At 37.0% G+C, this 19,765-nt stretch overlaps 1 protein-coding gene and 2 pseudogenes across 11 annotated transcripts in view; all 3 read right to left on the bottom strand.

Moving 5' to 3' along the window:
- LOC105427296 (chromatin assembly factor 1, p105 subunit) overlaps positions 1-19,765 on the bottom strand; it is a 798,730-nt gene that overhangs the window by 126,043 nt on the left and 652,922 nt on the right. The gene's annotated exons all lie outside the window — the stretch shown is intronic.
- Positions 8-11,819, bottom strand: LOC148936401 (uncharacterized; annotated as a pseudogene).
- LOC148936402 (uncharacterized) lies at positions 16,062-18,909 on the bottom strand (annotated as a pseudogene).

The raw sequence follows: 19,765 nt of genomic DNA on the forward strand, positions 1-19,765 counted from the left end.
AACACCATTATTTTTTATTTTTCGTAATTAAGATTTAGTCCTTTCCTTTCCATATATTTTTTGAATTTTCTCAGCATTTCTCTCATTTCTGACTCTTTACTGATATTTAATGATTTAATAGTACAATGTCATCTACATACATAATTGTCCAAAATTTTTCTCTGTCTATCACTACCTCTTCTACTGTCACTCTCACTACTGTCTTCTTTTCATTTTCTCCTCTAGATCTGATACATATATGTTAAATAACATCGGGCTTAAAGAACATTCTTGCCCGAATCCTCTTTCTGTTCAGAATTCCCGTGTCTTCCTTATCCCTTTACTAACTTTCCGTGTTTTTTTTTATATGTTTCTATTATTCTCCATTTTAAATTTTCTTCTATCTTTAGTTTCTTCATTATTTTTTCATTTTTTTCATTTAGTTTTTTTATTTATATTATCAAATGCTGCCCTGAAGAAAAAAGAAGATCTTTTCTTCTTTTTTACATAATTCTTTATTTACTACGTAATTCATCGTGTATATTACGTCCATAACCTCTCTTCTTTTCCTAAATCCAAACTGTGTTTCACTCAACGTCTCCTCCGATTCCTTTTTCAATTTCTCATTTAGTAATTAGTAGTTCGCATATACCTTGTACGCTGTATTCATTAGTGATCCCTCTATAACTTTTTGGCTTATTTTCTTCTCCCTTTTTGTATACAGGACTGATAAGTTCCTTGTTCCACTCCTCTCAGATCCTCTCTCCTTTTCAAATCTTGTTCATTAATTTTCAAAACCTCTCCTATTTCTTTAGTTATATATTTCCATGTTTTGTTCTCAATTCCGTTTTCTCCTGGTGCTTTTGATCTTTTTTCAATATATCTCAGTTTTTCTCTTGTTATATCCTTCGTTTCTTCTTTTTTTCTTTTGTGTCTTTCTCTTTTTTCCTTTGTGTTTTTCTTCTTTTTCCTCCCTCTGTATATCCAATATGGTTCTCTCCCTTCCAATAATTCCCTGAAGTGGTCTCTCCAACTTTCGAGTTTTTATCTTTCTTCTTCCTCTTCATATATCTTCTTTTGTGTTTTGCACCATCTCTTATATTTCTTCCTTTTATCTATATGTTTCTCTTTGCAAATCTTTTTCTTTCTTAGATCTCTTAAAGATCTTTGCAGATCTTTTCTTTCTTAGATCTTGTCTTTCTCAATTCCCTTTTCTTTTTTTTCCATTCCTTATCGTGCCATCCTTTTCTTTTCAAACTCCATTACGTAACTTTCCTCTTAACTTTTGTAATAGATTCTGTTACCTTTTCTCTTATTTCCAACCAAATATTTTCTATATTACAATATTTTGCACACATGTCCATCTCCTACAATTTTTCTCTTGATCCTATCAGCTCTACTTTTAATGATATGTGATCCGATTCTGTTCTGTTTCCTTCTTCCATCGTTTTTATTTCTTCTAATGCTTTATCATTTCCTATCACGTAATCGGTGATAGGAACTGATGATCCTGATTCCTCTATATATGTCCATTCTCCTTTCTTTCCTAAACTTTCATTTAAAATTATTTATACTCTTTCCTCTATTTTGTTAACCAGTATATATCCTTTTCTATTTATCATCTCTATGGATTTTCTAATTTCACTCCTTTTTTTACATCCTCCTCTTTTATAAGATCTCTTTTGTTTCCTGTTCTTTGAAACATATTTTTTTGTTTCCTGATGTTGAAATCTTCTCCAAGTAAGTAATTTTCTTCTTCTTCTTATATATGTTCCATCAGTCATTCTAATTCTATTTTTTGACTGTATATTGTAATTATCTTTCAGCTATTTCCATTATATTCTAGCTTTATTTCCATCATTTTCTTATTTATTTTTTTGACCTTTACCTCCCTCAGATTTTTTCTTGTTGCTGTTATTTTTCTACTTTTTGCCTTTCCTTTCTTATGTTCCTTCTTTGCGTATATGCATTCCCATACGTAATCTTTTAGTAGTGTGTTTCTCATCGTCTACCATTTTTTTTGTCCACTCACGTTTCCATTAATCCTAATATATCAAAATTTTGTACATAGGCCTATGTCTCTTCGCATTTGTTAAATAGACTTACAACATTTTAAAAGCAAACTTTTAATCTCTTTTCTCGCCTTCTTCTATCCATTCTTTCTTCATCTTTTCTCTTCCTTTCTTCTCTGTCAGTTTCTTTTCTTTCTCATTCCATCGATACTATTTATCCAGTATCTACTATTAACCAGTATCTTCCCACAGCCCATTTTTACATGATTTCCTTTCGCTTTCTCCTCCTTTGTCTTGTTTCTCAAAGATCCTTGCATTTCTTTTTCCATCCTTGTAAGATTATCATCGATAAAAACTCCAGCTTGTAACTCTCTCTTTTTAATCATTATTCCTTTCTTATCTTTCCAGCTTTTTAACTCTGCTAGCACCGTGCTTCTATTTCTCCTTGTCTGAAATTTAGTCGCTTTTTTCACTTCTACCTCTATCTTCAAATTTTTCTTTATAAATTCTTTTATTTCCTTTTTAATCCTGTCTCTTTTTAATCTCTCCCCATTTGTTTACTTCCCTTATCAATATGTTATTTCGTCGTCTTTCTCTGTCCTTCTTCTCCTTTTCCCATTCCAGTATCTCCAGTCTCGTCTCTATTTTTTTTCCTTTTCTCTCTCCATTCTTCTTTATCTTTCTTTCTTTCTTCTTTTCTAATTCTTTTTCTTCCTTCCACTCTTCTCTGATTTGTCCAATTTGTTGCATCATTTTTTCTTTTATTATTTTCTCCTCTATATTTTTTCCTATTTTCTCCAATGTTTTTACTAATGGTTCTTGTCCTTCCGTCCATGTTAATTCTTTCTTTTCTAACCTTATTTTTATTTTCACTATTTTTTTCATTATCTTTTCACTTCTCCACCTTCTGTCACTCTTCTTTCTTTCTTCACTCACTTCTCTCTTCCTTCTCGAAAAGCCACTCTAAACTTCTACTTAATTGTGCCACTTATTAAACATCCATTCACACGCAAACTTTATTCAACCAGAAGTCCAAAATTTGTTATATTTAGAAAGATGCATATAAGAAACGTTACGTCTATATCCCATCTATTTTATAGAATTATTTCCAAAGAATGTAAAATTAGGTATATGTCTTAAATTTTTGATACACATTTTAAATGTATATTTGTATTTTATACAGGGTGTCCCGTAGCATTGTCATCATCTCGTGAGAAGATAGACGGAAGCGAAATAAATGAAAATATCTTATACCATTTTGCGATATTCGCAATAATTTCCGAATTATTAAATATTAAAGTTGCACAAATAAAGGCGTGCGGGGAGAAAGTGCTCGCCCGCCTGACCCGTAGAATGGCCTAGCGTATCGACATTGGCTGCCCGGCGCTTGGCGATGAGTGGGGTGCGCGCGGCGAGGAGAAGGATGAGCCGCCGCTCACGTTTCTTATCACGCCGAGACTCGCGTTATACATGCGATTACAATTATCAAATATTTTATTCTTTATAATATTTATAGCTTTATTAAAAATCAAATTAAATAATATAATAACTTTGCGAATGTAGCCTAACATCTTTTCCTCTAAAGTACAAGAATATATATAGAAGAGTAAATATTATTACTTTAAACGACAGTTGTAGTTAATACTCGAATAATATTAATATTCGATTCTCACCATTATGTGTAATTTTAAGAAAAAAATTTAAACAATTACTACTTTTTTACACTTTTCATATTAAACACGGTACGATACTCGGAAGATAGTATCGCGGTGATTATTTATCGCAATTCTAGCGATAATTCTCGATAGTTCTAGCAGATTATTTGTGCAACTTTAATATTTAATAACTCGAAAATTATTGCGAATATCAAAATGGTATAAGACATTTTGATTTATCTCACTCCCGTCTATTTTCTCACAAACAATGATCCCAGTGCTACGGATCGACACCCTGTATATATAAATGTACGCGGGCATACGTACGCCGCACGCACACATACAGATAAAAATTTAATTTATATCTTCTTTTCAGGTCAATCTCAATCATCTCTCAAGATTGAATTGGACACACACACACACACACACGCACGCACACACACACACACACACACACACGCACGCACACACACACACACACACACACACACACACACACACACACACACACACACACACACCACACACACACACACACACAATAATTACAATAATTTATATCAGCTTGGTGCTGTATAATGGCTACTATAAGCGCTGAAAAATATCGGCTGCTATAATATCTTGGCGCTGTCGGTTATAAACGCTAAAAAATATCGGCTGTCATAATTAGATGCTATTAGCGCTTTGTTTATACACAGTATAAAAAAATCAATTTAGAAAAAATTTTGGAAAACACTATACAAATAAAGAGATTTATAACTTTACAGCCTACAGAAAAAAATATAATTATCCAAGGTGAATGGTTGACAGACATGTATATGGAACATTTTCAAAATCTTTTACGAAATTATCACAATATACATCCGTTGAAACATGGAGAATACAGTTATCTAATACTATACCATCTGTTACGGTCAATGTGTTTAACGTGGGCATTTTGTAAAATGACCGGGCGTTGTATAGAATGCCCAATTGTTTTGGGCAGTGTGTATAGTGGGCAGGTATTTCACAAAAACCCGGACGTTATACAGAATGCCTACTAGAGAGTGGTGGTCAATGTACTGTATCGTTCTGACAAGGAAATTAAAAAATGTGTTTTTTATTGAGACAATAAATCCCTTAGTCAAAATCAACATACAATCATTATAATCAGGATTATAGTTAATCAGGATCATAGTTAAGGATCATTTATTGGAGCAAGGCAAAGAACTGTGGCACTTGGAATTACAGAACTGACCGGTGGCTCTGCACGCGCATTTTTTTGAAACACATTTGGTTTTGCAGTTGCATTTCTTATATGTTCTCCCTGTGATCCTGACACGGTGTTGTAAGAAATGCAACCTCCCTCAGAGAAATCAGTTTGCTATCTTCTCCTTTGCAGTAATAGTAGCTAAGTCTAATAATCTTTCTATCATAAATAGAAATGACTATGTCATTTTTGGAAAATGATTATGCCTTCAGAAATGGAACAATAGATCCTACTTTAGGTGATATTTATATTTCTTGGAAATGGGAAGAACTAACAAATAAACTAAATGCAATAGGTGCTGGTTCAAATTTAACACCTGATGAATGGAAAAAGGTTAATAGTAGGTTATATAGTCTATAGTCATATAGTACACACAATTCTATTTGTATTATTATTTTCTCAGTATTCGAAAGGTGCGAAAGGTGGGTTCCACGGTTGCTGAGAGCATCAGCACTGACGCCCCGTCGCTTGTTAATAGCGAGTAGTAGTGTCCTCGGCAGAAGCGTGAGTGTGCTCTCTTTGGATTCGGCGGCGAGCATGTGAGGACGTGTTAAGACATGGTTCTGAGTTTCTCTCTCATTTCGGCGTGAGTGCACCAAGTTAAGGTTCTTTCAACTGCCCTTTCATCTTGCCTGATAAAACCCAAAGGAAGGAAGATGATGAACTAATCAGGACTTAGAGGTATTCTCTCATTAACGAAGTAACGAGCGACACAAAGTAGGATCAACCGAATTCTATCAGCAGCTTTAGAACGCTCACGCCTTTGGCAGATCTTTCATAAATTGAGAGCCCTTCGTGGCTCAAGGTTAGATCGATCTTCTCTAGCACGATTAACGTCGTGCGATTCTCTTTCAATTTTTACTTCATTCAAGTCTAGATATCAACGAAGGCACCTTACCGGGGACCCACTCATCAAAGAGCAAGCAAGTGAATTTTGGTATTACGCCACATTTTAGTTCTTCGAGCCGGATACGGAGTGGGTCTATAGGTGCCTTTAATTGTGTCTTAATTCGGTAGAAATAGTAATGCGCGGTCGCAGGATCTAGTTTCCATCCACATAGTGAACCCGGCCATCTTGATTTCGGGATCGTAGTTTCAAGCATTCGTAATAACGTATTTGACGCAACGGTAGTATAAATCGTGCAGTATTCGGAATTTCATTTGCGCATCTATATGTATAGTTCTTGTCATAAGTACATTCATAAACGTTAATTTATTCATGTTGCGAGGCGCCATTTTAAGTGTTTTCATCGGCCATATTGACGCCTTTGCGCGCGTGTGGGATATTGTGTCATATAGGTTCTCCGCGTGTACATTCTTTCAAGTTCTGTTTACAGTGCGGTGCCGTCCGCGTACACGTTCTCTCAAGTCCTGTTTACAGTACATTGCGGTACTCTCCCGTGCACACGCTCTCAAGTCTCGTATATATGCGTAGTTAGTTACTTTGCTAATAAGTTTAGTTTTAAAAAACGTAATATATATATATATATATATATATATATATATATATACGACTTGCTGTGTCCGATTTATTCTGTGCGCAATTGGGACTCACTCAACTGAACAGTATCGAGAAAATGCATTATCTTAAAACATGTTTCTCAGATGAAACTTACAGGCTTATTTTCAATGTATATTCCGTTTCCAAATGATACATTCGCTATCGTATGGGAGACTTTACTTGCTCGATATGAAAATAACCGATTTTTTATTTCTGCGCAATTAGACAAACTGTTCAATCTTAAGCCGCTCAAGGCAAAGAAGGCAAGTGATTTACGATCTTTTCTCACCACTTTCACATCACGGAATGTTTGCACGCGCCTTAGATTGCCAAACCCACTATTGAGATCCTCTTCTTCTGCATCATGTAGTTCGTTTGCTAGATGTCGGCACTCGAGAAGTCTGAGAAATAAGAGCAGGAACCTCTACCAATTATCCACCTTCTTATAGTTCGAGGATTTCTTGAACTGCCGCACAAGCCTTGGAAAGCTTGTCAGTCGGGTTATCCAATACTTCTAATGATCGTGATCGTAACCTCAAATCAATTCCCAAGTTGGGTCATCGAGCAAAAATCTATACTGTCAGCCCTTCAAGCAATATGCTTGACCCATTTTGCCCATTTTGGGTTATGACACTATCTTGCAGTATGTTCAAAGTATCATGCCAAGTCGATAATGCAACGCCGAGACGAAATTCAGAGAAGAAAGTTATGTTTCAATTGTTTTGGGAATCATCTCATAAGTCGTTGCCCGAACTCACAACGGTATAAAAAATGCGGACATAAACATCATACTATTTTTCATGCTAACGACGCTTCTCGCGCTAAAACAGCTATGATTCTCAGGGAAAGGAGCAATCTACTCTTCTTACCCCTTCGCCAACTCAAAGTCAAATTAAATAGCAAGTTGCTGCTCTTGCGCACCATCGATCCTTTCTTATCAACTCGTTCACCAATGTTGCTTGCAACAAGTCAAGCTTTATTAGAAACTGCCGATAGTCTAATTAAATAAAATCGATACGAATACTCTTGGATCCAGGATCCGAGCTACTGTTAATCACGGAGGAGTGTGTCTACCAGTCACGATTGAAGCGGAGGGCAGTCTCCTACAGTTAAGAATAGGCGAGAAATGCTCTGGTCGAACGCGCGGGATTGTTAGTTTTAAATTACAATTCTTACATGACTCAAACTTTTGTATAATTCAGGCGTATGTTCTATCACGATTACCTATTACTTACCATCTTTTGAAATATCACGAACTCTCTGGCCTATTTGGAAGGCTTGCCATTAGCGGATCCCGACTACGAATGCCCAGATCCAATTTAGTTATTGCTCGGTGTGGATAATTACAGATACATAATCAAACCAGAATTGTTACATGGACTTCCAGGATCTCCAATCGCACAGTTGACCATCTTCGGATGGACTCTTTCCTGTTAGTCCGACAATTGGAAAGACGATTGCCTCAAGCTTTCATTATTCTGCAGATCAGGAATTATAAGAATTATTATCAAGATTTTGGACACTGGAGGAGGTTCCTGCATCGGAAAAAACTCGAAGTCCAGAAAAAAAATTTTGTGAAACTCATTTTTAAGCCACTCATACTCGAGACGATACAGGAAGATATATAGTGCGACTTCCTTTCAAGAAATTAGTTCAAGAACTCGGCGAATCAGAGTTTGCAGCTTGTTGTAGCCTGTCTATTCTCTTTCGCAAATTCACCTCTGATCCAGCCTATCATCGTTTATATTCGGAATTTATTCATTTATTTACTGGGCTATCTATCTATACCTGGGTCAAAATTGACGCATTCCCCGACTTATTATTTGCCATTATGGAGTCTTACGAGAGAACAGCCAGACTACCGAACTTAGAGTCGTTTTTAATGCATCAAGCAGTACCTCTTCTGGATTATCATTAAATGACATTCTATATTCTGGTCCAAAATTGTAAGCCGATATATCTGATGTTTTATTATGAATCCGACTTCACCGTTTTATTTTTGTTATCAACATTGTCAAAATGTATCGACAGATCTAATTACATCAAGAGGATAATTCGTTGGAAATCACATTGTGAAATCACATCGTTGAATTACATGGCTTCTCGGATGCTTCACTTTTGGCTATGGCGTGGTATATGTTAAAGTTGTCGATCAAGAAGGAAAAGGTTTTATTCTATTCTAGCACAAGCGAAGACAAAGGTTGCTCCCTTAAAATGTCTGACCATTTCGTTTAGAACTATCAGCTGCCTTGCTGTTGGCTAAATTAGTTCTAATTTCCCGTGTAAGGAATGCCCTTGACTTGACCAAAGTACCTGTTTATCTCTGGACAGATTCTTCACTCTGACTTGGCTTTCTTCTCATCCCTCGCTGGAAGGATTTCATACGAAATAGAGTAACAAATATTCAAGAGCTGGCTCCTTTTGCCAGCTGGAGATTCGTTCCGGGAAAGGATAACCCAGCAGATTGCGCGTTCAGAGGAATGTTTACGGAACAACTCAAACAACTTGACTTGTGGTGGAAAGGATCTGCTTAGCTGCAGCCTTCAAATCAATGGTCTATATCGTAATCCTTCAACATCAATTACGGATTTGGAGGAAAGACTCAATATTTCGCTTATTGCATCTGTATCTTCAACATTTATTAGGACCTCGACTCGACCGATACTTGTCTCTAAATCGACTATTACGTATCACAGCTCGTCGAACGATTAATCGGAACACCGTTGGTTATTCCAACGGAACACTAACGTCATCACCTCAGAATTCATTCCCCCCTTGGAAATATAACAAAATTACCTATTTTGAATAAAAATTATTCAGGAAATTAGGTTTGATTCCGAAATAAAAACCATCAAAGAAGGCGAACAATTACATAAGTCTAATGCATTAATCCGGTTAACTCTTTTCCTCGATGCCTTTGGATTGTTACAAGTTGGAGGACGATTACAAAACTCTTTATTAGATTCGGATGCGAAGCATCCGCTCATTTTGCCTCGTCACTTATCACTGACGAGTCTCATTATTTCTAATGTCCACCTTAAGACATTCCATGGAGGCACCCAAGTAACTACTGTATATATTCGCCGCATTTTTTGGATCGTCGGCAGTCGTTCTTCAGTGCGAGCTTATATTCTACGCTGTGTACGGTGCGCTCGCTATCACGAAATTCGAATTCTGCAGCTCATGGGACAACTTCCATCCCCTCGAGCAACGCCAACACGCCCGTTTCTCCACACTGGAATTGATTATACAGACCCAATTAAAATGCGAACATGGCGCAGAAGAACTGCTCGTACTTACAAAAGATATTTTGCTGTTTTTGTGTGTTTTTCAATTTCTGCGATATATTTGGAGCTCGTTACTGACTATTCATCTGAAGCCTTCATTGCTGCTTACAAACGATTCACTGGACGTCGAGGGATATGTGCTTCGCTGTATAGCGACTGTGGCACCAACTTTGTCGGTGCAGTCGCGGAGTTATGCAGACTATTTCATTCCGCTAATAAAGAGGCAAAACAACTAGCCTCTTTATTAGCCAACGAGGGAACCACCTGGCATTTTAATCCGTCCTGGCATCGTCTGCATCTCATTTTGGCAGAAAATGGGAGGCCGCAGTTAAGTCGATCAAGTTTCATCTCCTTCGAATTAGGAGATTCTTAACCTACTTTTAATCTACGAAGAACTCAACACTTTTCTCGTGCAAATAGAAGCTGTCCTTAACTCCCGCCCTCAGTCCCTTATCAGAAGATCTTTCAGCCTTGACAACCAGCCATTTTCTCGGAGAAGCTTCGTTCACTATTCTCGAACCAAATCTCTCAGCGGAACCTTCCTCATGTCTTTCTCGATGGCAATTGCTGCGACAAAAAATTAACAACTTCTGGTTTCGTTGGTCAACTAATATCTCGTTTTTTATGCTCGATCAAAGTGGCACCATCCTAACAACCTAATTCAGCCAGGTACCTTGGTATTGATTAGCGATGAACGATATTCTCCGGCGAAATAGCCTCTCGCTCGAGTCTTAGAAATACATCTAGGATCCGATGGACTCACACGAGTGGTAACGATTCGTATCACTACTTCCACGTTCGAACGCCTGATCTCCAAATTGTGTATCTGCGGAGCGCACTGATAATTGTTCGACAATTCCCGAAGACGCGCGGAATATTCGAAAGGTGCGGGTTCCGTGATTGCTGAGGGCACCGGCACTGACAAAAAAAGTTTTGTGTAAAATTACAACTATCATTGCGGGTTTGGACATTGATTCGATACCTAATCGATTCAATCAAGTGACCGGTCTGGATACTGGACGGATTATTAAAAAGATGCTTCCGCACTTGCTCATGATCAGCTCTTTTCAGGATTCCCTAAACTTTTCATACCGCGGATAGAGACGCCTAGAGAGGCGTCTCACTCGTCCGAATAGCTGACTGATCGGTGGTGTCCGGCCAGTAGGTTTATTCTGTGCTAACTTTTGACAAGATCGTTATCATTATGTTGTTGTTGCGCAGCTTTTTTTAACTATATTTTATGTGCAATGACAACATAACAATAACAGTATTGTTAAGAGTTAGGAAATAGGTAACACCATGTCTTACGTCTTGCTCGCACTCCTATTCAAACATTGAATGCCTTCCTATCTCAAGCAGATATTAAAAATTATTTTAAAAAATAATAAATTCGAAATATGTATTGAAAAATAAGGCAGATTATATTTAATAACAATAAAAAATTATTAATAAATAAAAAATGTGAAAATGAAAATAAATATGTTTGAAAAGAATACTATATTGTAAGTTTAAAATTTAAATTTGTAATAATATAATTATAAAAGATATTATTTTTAGACGTAAAAGTATTATTTCACGTTACATTATATCGTATCTATACATTGTATTATATCATTTCTACACACTTACATTTAATTGTAAATGTCAACGCGTAATCTTACAATTTTATAGCACAAGAAGTTTATTTGCACGTTGCAAATTTAAAAATGCGCGTAAAATTGTTACATGAGTTTTCAAATTAGCAATGACAGTTGTAATTTTACGCATAACTTTTTTTTAAAATGTATAATAGAAGAATTACTACACAATTATAATTAAATAATTAATTAAATTAATTATAGATTACTTAATGATTATCTAATTATTGATTTAATTGATTATTTAATTATGATAGCGTAATAATTCTTCTATTGCACATTTAAAAAAATATATAAAATTACAACTATCATTGTGGGTTTGTAGATTCATTGTAATAGTTTTCTGCGCATTTATAAATTTGTAGTGTTGAAATAAAATTAACTTTTTGTCATAAGTAAGATTGTAGAATTACATTTACAATTAAAAGTATGTATAAAAATGATATAATTGAACATGAAATAAAATAAGTATAAAAACAATACTTTTTATAATCACATTATTGCAAATTCAAATTTTAAATTTACAACATAATATTCATTTCGAAAATACTTATTTTAATTTTCACATTTTTATTTATGATAACTTTTTATTATTATTGAATATAATCTTCCTTATTTTTGAATACAGTTTCGCGAATTCATTACTTTATTAAATAATTTTTAATATCGATTGCTTGAGATAGCTAAGACATTCAATGTCCAAACCTACAATGATAGGTGTAATTTTACAAAACTTTTTTAAAAATATATAACAAAAGAATTATTACGCGATATTTAAACAATTAATAATTATATTTAAATAATTAATTAAATAAATAAATATTAAATAAATAAAAAAATCATTAAATAATCAATAATTAATCAGAACAAGAGGAAAGAAAGAAAAGCGCGACGTATAGAGACACCGCGGTTTCTCACTCGCACTAGTATCGAGCGTGTGAGACAGTGATGGGATACCGAGATTCGATATCACGTCCGATTGTGCTTTCTCTCTCGATCGCGCGTCTTGCAAGGATGCAACATCGAATTGCCCCCACTATTTTTTCTCTCCGCTCCGCGATCTCCTTCGTGCTCCGTGGAGACACGGACGTACGCGCTTCGCGTGTATGTGTAACAGCCGCGCGCCGAGCGTAGGACACCATTCCTGCCAATGCGTGTACATATGCGCGTTCATTCACTTTTAATCTGATCCACTGTAAAAACTATTCGTTGCACGCTATTTTGCTAAAGGAAAAAGTTATTTCTTTTAGCATAAAGAATCACGTAGTGTACCTCAAATGCGGGAGTTTTGGTACATCCTGTATTTGTAAACAAAAATGTTCAAAAATAAATATTTCTGAAAATTATTTCTTATGCTATTCTGATTGCTCTTTTTAGATTATATAAATCATTGTCTGTACTTGGAACTAAAAATATATTTTGCATCACAAATTTTTAAAACAACTTTAAATTATATTATTTTTATACTTTCAACATTATTATCGAACATGTCAGGATCTCTAATTCTATTTCATTGTCGGGTAATAATAATAATAATAATAATCTTGCACTTAATGCAATGTTATAAAGCATACAGCTAGTATAAATAATATTTGCAGCTCGAGTAGGATGATATAATAGCGTTCTATGTCTAGAAAGACATCTGAAACGTCCTTTTAAAATACTATTATTCCATGTATGTGAAGTTAGCACCGTAATTTTGTAAAAAATAAAAAATAAAAATTGTGTCGAGTTGTGCTAGATTTGTGATACGTTGTGCTGCAAATATTTCAACCGTATCTTCTTCCATTTTCGAAAAAAAATCAAAATGTCAATTTTCCAATGCAAAACTTCATAGCCTTACAACTTTTCAACCATGAAAGATAATCCAATTTCTCAACTTGAATTGAGTTGTGCTAATGTGCCGACACAAGTCAGCACAACCTTCGGTTTCATCAACACAACGATTTTAAGGGAACTTTAATCTTGAGCGTGGCCCTTCGCGAATACGTTTTACATTAAAAATTCGGGTTTGCAATTATTCGATGTCGATAATATCTAAGTTGTGCTAGTCAGCACAATCTTCGGTTTTGTCAGCACAACGATTTTAAAGAGCCGCGCTCAAGAGTAAAGTATAACCAAGGTTTTGATTATAATGGCTAATCATTGTCTCCTGAAGAATAAATTCTTATATAAAAATGGTTTATATTTTAATAAAGACATATTTCAATTAAAGGCTTATTTATAATCCAATTAAATGTGTTTGCTGATCTCCGTTTTCATAATTTTGTCTCAAAAAATGTCTAATCTTATTTATTTGCCAGATTGCATCATGAACTGAACCAGGAAAATCGTGCAGAGCAAGCAATAATTTTACAATTGGAATCACAAATCTGAAAAATTATTTATATTCTATCATATGTAAATTTTGCCAATAAGTAAAATCACACAGAAAAGGATATAGATAGAACTATGAGCATCACGTTTATTGAATGCTTTCTTTTCCTATTAATATTTTGATGGCGATGTGTGTGTCGCCAGTTATTGTCGCGAATTTGTGGTGTGACACTTGATGGCGTGGATGGCGATTGCGTGTGTCGCGCGTCTCGCGCTTGAGTGTGGCCTGCTGCACTGCGACGCTCGCAATCGGCTGTGGAAGCTGGTTCTCGACGTGGAGGGTATCTGTCCTCGACCAGCGGTGTGGCGGACCAGCGATGTGAGTGTCAGCACCAAGCAATGCAGAAGGGTAGCAGCCAAGTATCGCAATGCGTTGGATAATAAGAGCGCAAGCTGAAGGATATGTGAAGGTTGCATACACGCTAACAATCAAGGAATGCTGAGTTAAATAAAAGCCATTATATTCTTGAAAAAATGCAAAGAAACAAAAGTGCTACATAGGCAGGCGGGACTTAGTCTGGGTCCCGCGGGAAAAGCGTGTAGGCGAGTCGGTCGCGTCTGTCTCTGCGCGTGCGCGCGCCAGTTCGTGCTGCAGCCGCTCCCTACGTCTCTCTCGAGCCCCGGCTCCTCCTCGGCGCGGCCGGAGGGTGAGCGTTGTAGGCTTGACCAGTGCCGGTGGCAATCTTGTGGTCTGCGTGGCGGCCTCGGTGAAAAACCGGCGAGTGTCATGGCGCGGCGGCCGATGCTGCACGTGGCCGAGCTCTATTGCGCAGAGCTGCCACGGCCTGTCTGGTTGCGCGCCGAGTTCCAATGAACGGCCAGGAATCGGTGGTCGCTCCGGTGTAGTAACGCTCGAGGAAGTCGAGGGACTTGTCGCGTCCCCTGCGGGCGGAGTCGGCGGCCGAGGCAGGCTGTCCTCGGAGGAGGAAGCCGAGTCGAACAGGTCTAGGAGTTGTTGCCTGCGATCGGGTGAGCTCCTGGCTCGTCGTTCGGTGACTCGTCCCTCCTGGCCGGTGCACGGTGAGGGAGGTGCGTGTCCCGACTGCGGCGTGGGTAGCCGCGCAGTCAACGGCGGCGAGCGTTGTGGTGCTGGCGCCTCCTGGATGGTGGGCAGCGTCGATGGCCTCGGGGATGACGAGGCGTCGTGGGCGGCTCCTGGAGATGAAGTGTGCCGGCGGAGGTCCTCCGGATGAACAGCGGCTCCCCAAGCTGATGGAGATCGGCGGGCTGCGACTGCGGCCTAGAGCAGGTCGCCCGGACACGGGCGGATTGGGCGGCGTCGCTGGCCGCGAGAGACCTTCCGGGAGGTGATGAGGCTGTGGTGTTCACAGCTGATAGGACCACGTCCGTAGAAGAGAGGCGAGATGGATATGGCGGCGTTCACGGCCGTCAGAGGCAATGCTGGGAAGCTGGCGGCGTTCACGGCCGTCAGAGGCAAGGCCAGGAGGGTGGCGGCGTTCACGGCCGTCAGAGGTAGAGTCGGAAGAACCTGGCGGCGTTCACGGCCATCAGAGGTATGGCCGGTTTGGCGGCGTTCACGGCCATCAGACGTAAGCCAGAAGGAAGTGGCGGCGTTCACGGCCGTCAAAGGCAAGGCCGGTTTGGTGGCGTTCACGGCCGTCAGACTTAAGCCCGGAGTGGTAATCGCGGTTAACTGCCGCGGGGAATACGACTGAATATAGGTCGGTAATTGCCAGCAGGAAAAACTGCCATATGTAGAGCAATGAGGCCAGGGCTGGCCTCCAGAACTCGGAGGACGTCGCAGTGTTGCAGCTCTTACCAATTACTTGGTTCGAGGCGACTGAGACGAAGAGCGATACCGAGTGCCGCTCTTATATATATTCGCTGTAGTGTTTTAAACACGAGAAAGTGATTTCTTGATTTGCCATCTAGTGGCGGGCGCGCGATCCACCATCCGGCGCGGGACTGCGCGCGACGGTGTGTCGATGGTGCGTTCGCGAGGCAGTGACCGCCACAATATATACAAATAAAGGATGATTATTATTAGTAACAGATGGAGATATGATCTCAACACGTGTTCCATCAATTACTCGCATTTGAAGTATACTACGTGATTTTTTATGCTAAAAGAAACAATTTTTTCCTTTAGCAAAATTGCGTGCGACGAGTAGTTTTTATAGTGGATCAGATTAAAAGTGACGAATGAGCGCGCGTATGTGCGTAGCAGTCAGGGCCGGCGCGCGTTCCTCAGGCCAGTGTGGCCTAGTACCTAATCTTTGATTATGTAATTAGTGTAATATTATAAAAATAAATATTTTTGTATAATCTTTTATTAATTTTTTCTGAGAAAATAAAGAAAGAATCAGCTCTCTCAAAATATTGAAAGATATCTATTAGATTCGGAAAAAATTAACGGAGACCGACTGGATTTGAACTCGGGATCCCTCGTCTATCAATCCGACACTTAGTCTGCACGACCACGACGGCTCCTCTCTGTTAGCTGTTTATATTCCGAATCTCTTTCATGACCGCTTACGGTCGTCTAATTCTTACAGCTCGGCCATTCTGGCATTACATTCATCCCGAATGTACCGAGTCTTCATCTATCGGAATTTTATCCGAAACTTGGAGTTTCTGCTCCCGAATTCGTTCACTTTTTGAACGATCGACACGACATTGGAGTACTTTACTCCCCGATTTTTTCCGTTCACTTTTGAACGATCGACATGACATTGGAGTACTTTAACTCCCCGACTTTGTTCATTTCGAACAACACACAAATGATACACACAAAATCGACTGAATTCTCCCTGTCAGGTAACATAGGCTGTATCTTCTCTGAGGTAACATGGGCTGAATCCCACTTCTGAGATTGAAAAATATCTATTAGATTCGGAAAAAATTAACGGAGACCGACTGGATTTGAAGTCGGGATCCCTCGTCTACCAATCCGACACTTAGTCTGCACGACCACGACGGCTCCTCTCTGTTAGCTATTTATATTCCGAATCTTTTTCATGACCGCTTACGGTCGTCTAATTCTTACAATATATGAAATTATAAATTTAAATATTTTATCTTTAAACACTATTATGAAAAAATTAATTTTTTTACTTTTTGTGATTACGTTCTCACGTAATTAATAAGTATTCGTTAAATTCAGTATTATTTTTATTGTCATATGCAATTACACATATAGCAAAAAAATAATTAAAATAATAGCATACTCAGTTCATACACCATATAATTTACATTTATTTTTATTTCCAGATAATACTACGAAATCAGACAATTTTTTTTATTAAATCGTTACGTAAAGGATGAAAACAATACTTATTTTGTTAACTTGTATTATATTTTAAACAATACAGTACGTGAAGTCGTCAAAGGTTAAGAAACGCGCGCCAATCCTGACCGCTACGCACATACGCGCTTCGTCACTTTTTTAATTTGATCCACTGTAAAAACTACTCGTCGAACGCAATTTTGTTAAAGGAAAAAGTTGTTTCTTTTAGTATAAAAAAATCACATAGTGTACTCCAAATGCGGGAGTTTTAGGACACCCTATATAGTTATTGTTCATTATATATAATAATGATAAAAAATAATTGTAAAAATATTTGAAATTTTTATAATTTTATACAATAACGTTACAGATAGCCTCTTGCTAGCCATAATATTTACGAGAAATCGTAAATATTTATGATCGTATATGTTATGGTACGCATAGAATTACAGTTCCACTCATAAGTTCTTACGAGTCTTACGAGACAAATTACGAGCTTTACGATTCTACTTAGAATCGATCCATAAATCTGATAAAGTTAGATACGAACATAAGTTAATGCGTTTGAATTTAATACGAATTTTTGAAACAAATGTAATTGAGCATTTTCTTCAAAATTCACAAAATGTTGCTCAAAAAGTATTTCCTTTAGCAATAATACAAGCGAGAGAAGCTGAAGCGATTTGTATATGAACGATACGTCAACATGAGATGGATCAACAGAAATCGAATCGATTAAGAAAACATCGTAATAATTATGCTAAAAAGGAATTTAATAAAACACAATTAACATTTCAAAGCATTACAAAAGAAATATCGCAAAATGTTTCAAATAAAATACAATTAACTCAAAATACTACAAAGAAAATTATAAAAGAAATAGTCGAAAATACTATTCAGATTAAACAAAATAGTAATATATGTTCTAAAAATCTATAAATCTATAAATCTATAAATCAAAATATAGAAAATAGTTTTGGGATACAATAAACGATACTACGAAAAAAAAAAATTAAAATCCATCATTATTAAAAAGAATTGTGACGTTGTTCAAAAACATTATTAAAAAATATGAAAGATTTTGGTTTCGAAATTATATAAAATTTCATAATCCTATAGCAATTGAAGAAATTTCAAAGAAACTTGATATTGATAAAGATCATGTTGAAAAACGAATAGAAACCGAACGAATCGTACGTTGGTGTATATTCGGAACAATTACGCCTGCAATATGTATAAGATATTGACATTATTTAGAAAGAAATCAGAAATGTGCTTGAGTCTTGCGAATGATGATAAGTGCACAACAATTCATACAGGATCTTTAACAATAACACTAGTGGATAAAGAGGAGTCATTAGACCATTCATTTACTTCACGAATATATTTACCTAATTCATCCCACAACCATTCACTAGGACTCAGAAACCATGTCGTAATGTTGTGTCATGCAATTTAAATCACTTCTTGGTTTACGCCAGTATTGTTGCGTATTTCTTAGAATGGAAAATATTGAACTCATTAGATTCTAATAAATCTTTATGCATTGCTTCTAGATATTCTGAAGCCATATAACGATCTCGCAAATTGGTTACATTTATTTTATAATAAACACCACGTCTTAATTGACGAATATTAGCATGATTTAACAAATAAAATAAGTATTGTTGATTTAATCTATATTGTGGATGTTTAGATTTCAAGCGACATTTAATAAATTCATGAAGTTTCATCGATCTAGTATCATACTGTCCATTAACACCAATGGGATATAAATCTGGAAAACACAACAAATCTAAATCAAACTTTTTTCACGATTGTCTAAAGGTAACTCTTGAATTTTTTAAATTTGATATAAGGCGGTAGCACTTTTACATATTTTTTTTTCATACAAAAGATAAATAGTATATTGCTCGTAATAACTACTACGATCATCTGTAACTTCTGAGTTAACATTACCTGATCTACATTATTTACGAAGGTGGTTTGAAAAGTCTGTGCAAAAATGAAAACTACTTAATTTTTCGGGATAAACCTTTTTTTATTTTTTAACATAGTCTTCTTTTAAGCTTATACATTTTTCCAACGCTGCTCCAGTTTGTTGATCCCTTCTGAATAATATGATTGGTCCAACTCTGCAAAATAGGCATTCGTTTCCTCAATTACTCCTCATTTGAATGAAATCTCCTTCTCGCTAGCCATTTCTTCGCAATGGGGAATAAGTAATAATCCGAGGGAGCCAAATCTGGAGAATAAGGGGGATGCGAAACGCGTTGAAATCGTCTCCATCAATTTTGCGATTGAAATCGTCTCCATCAATTTTGCGGTTACAACTCCGAAGGAGTGAGCTGGTGCGTTGTCGTGATGAAAAAGGACTTCCTTGTGATTCAATCGTGAACGTTTTTCTTGCAGCTCGGTTTTCAAACGATCCAATAACGAATAATATTCACCTGTAATAGTTTTACCCTTTTCCATATAATCAATAAATATTCCTTGCGAATCCCAAAAGATAATCGCCATAATCTTCCTGGCCGAAGGAATGATCTTCGCGTTCTTTGGTGCAGATTCCCCGGCAACCCATTGTTTAGATTGTTCTTTAGTCTCAGGCTGTAGTGGTGTATCCATTTCGTTCACAGTGACGAAACGACGCTTAAAGTCCTGTGGATTCCGCTGAAACATCTGCAAACATTCCTTGGAATTCGCGTTTCAACCATGTTAATACATTGAATATTTTTTTTTACATTTACCATTTCTTCCCAAATAATTTTAGATTTTAGATTTTAGACTTTAGACTCGGAATACCTTTAACTAAAATGTACATT

Source organism: Pogonomyrmex barbatus, unplaced genomic scaffold (genome assembly GCF_055798465.1).
Source record: "Pogonomyrmex barbatus isolate J1 unplaced genomic scaffold, ASM5579846v1 scaffold22, whole genome shotgun sequence".
Classification (NCBI taxonomy): domain Eukaryota; kingdom Metazoa; phylum Arthropoda; class Insecta; order Hymenoptera; family Formicidae; genus Pogonomyrmex; species Pogonomyrmex barbatus.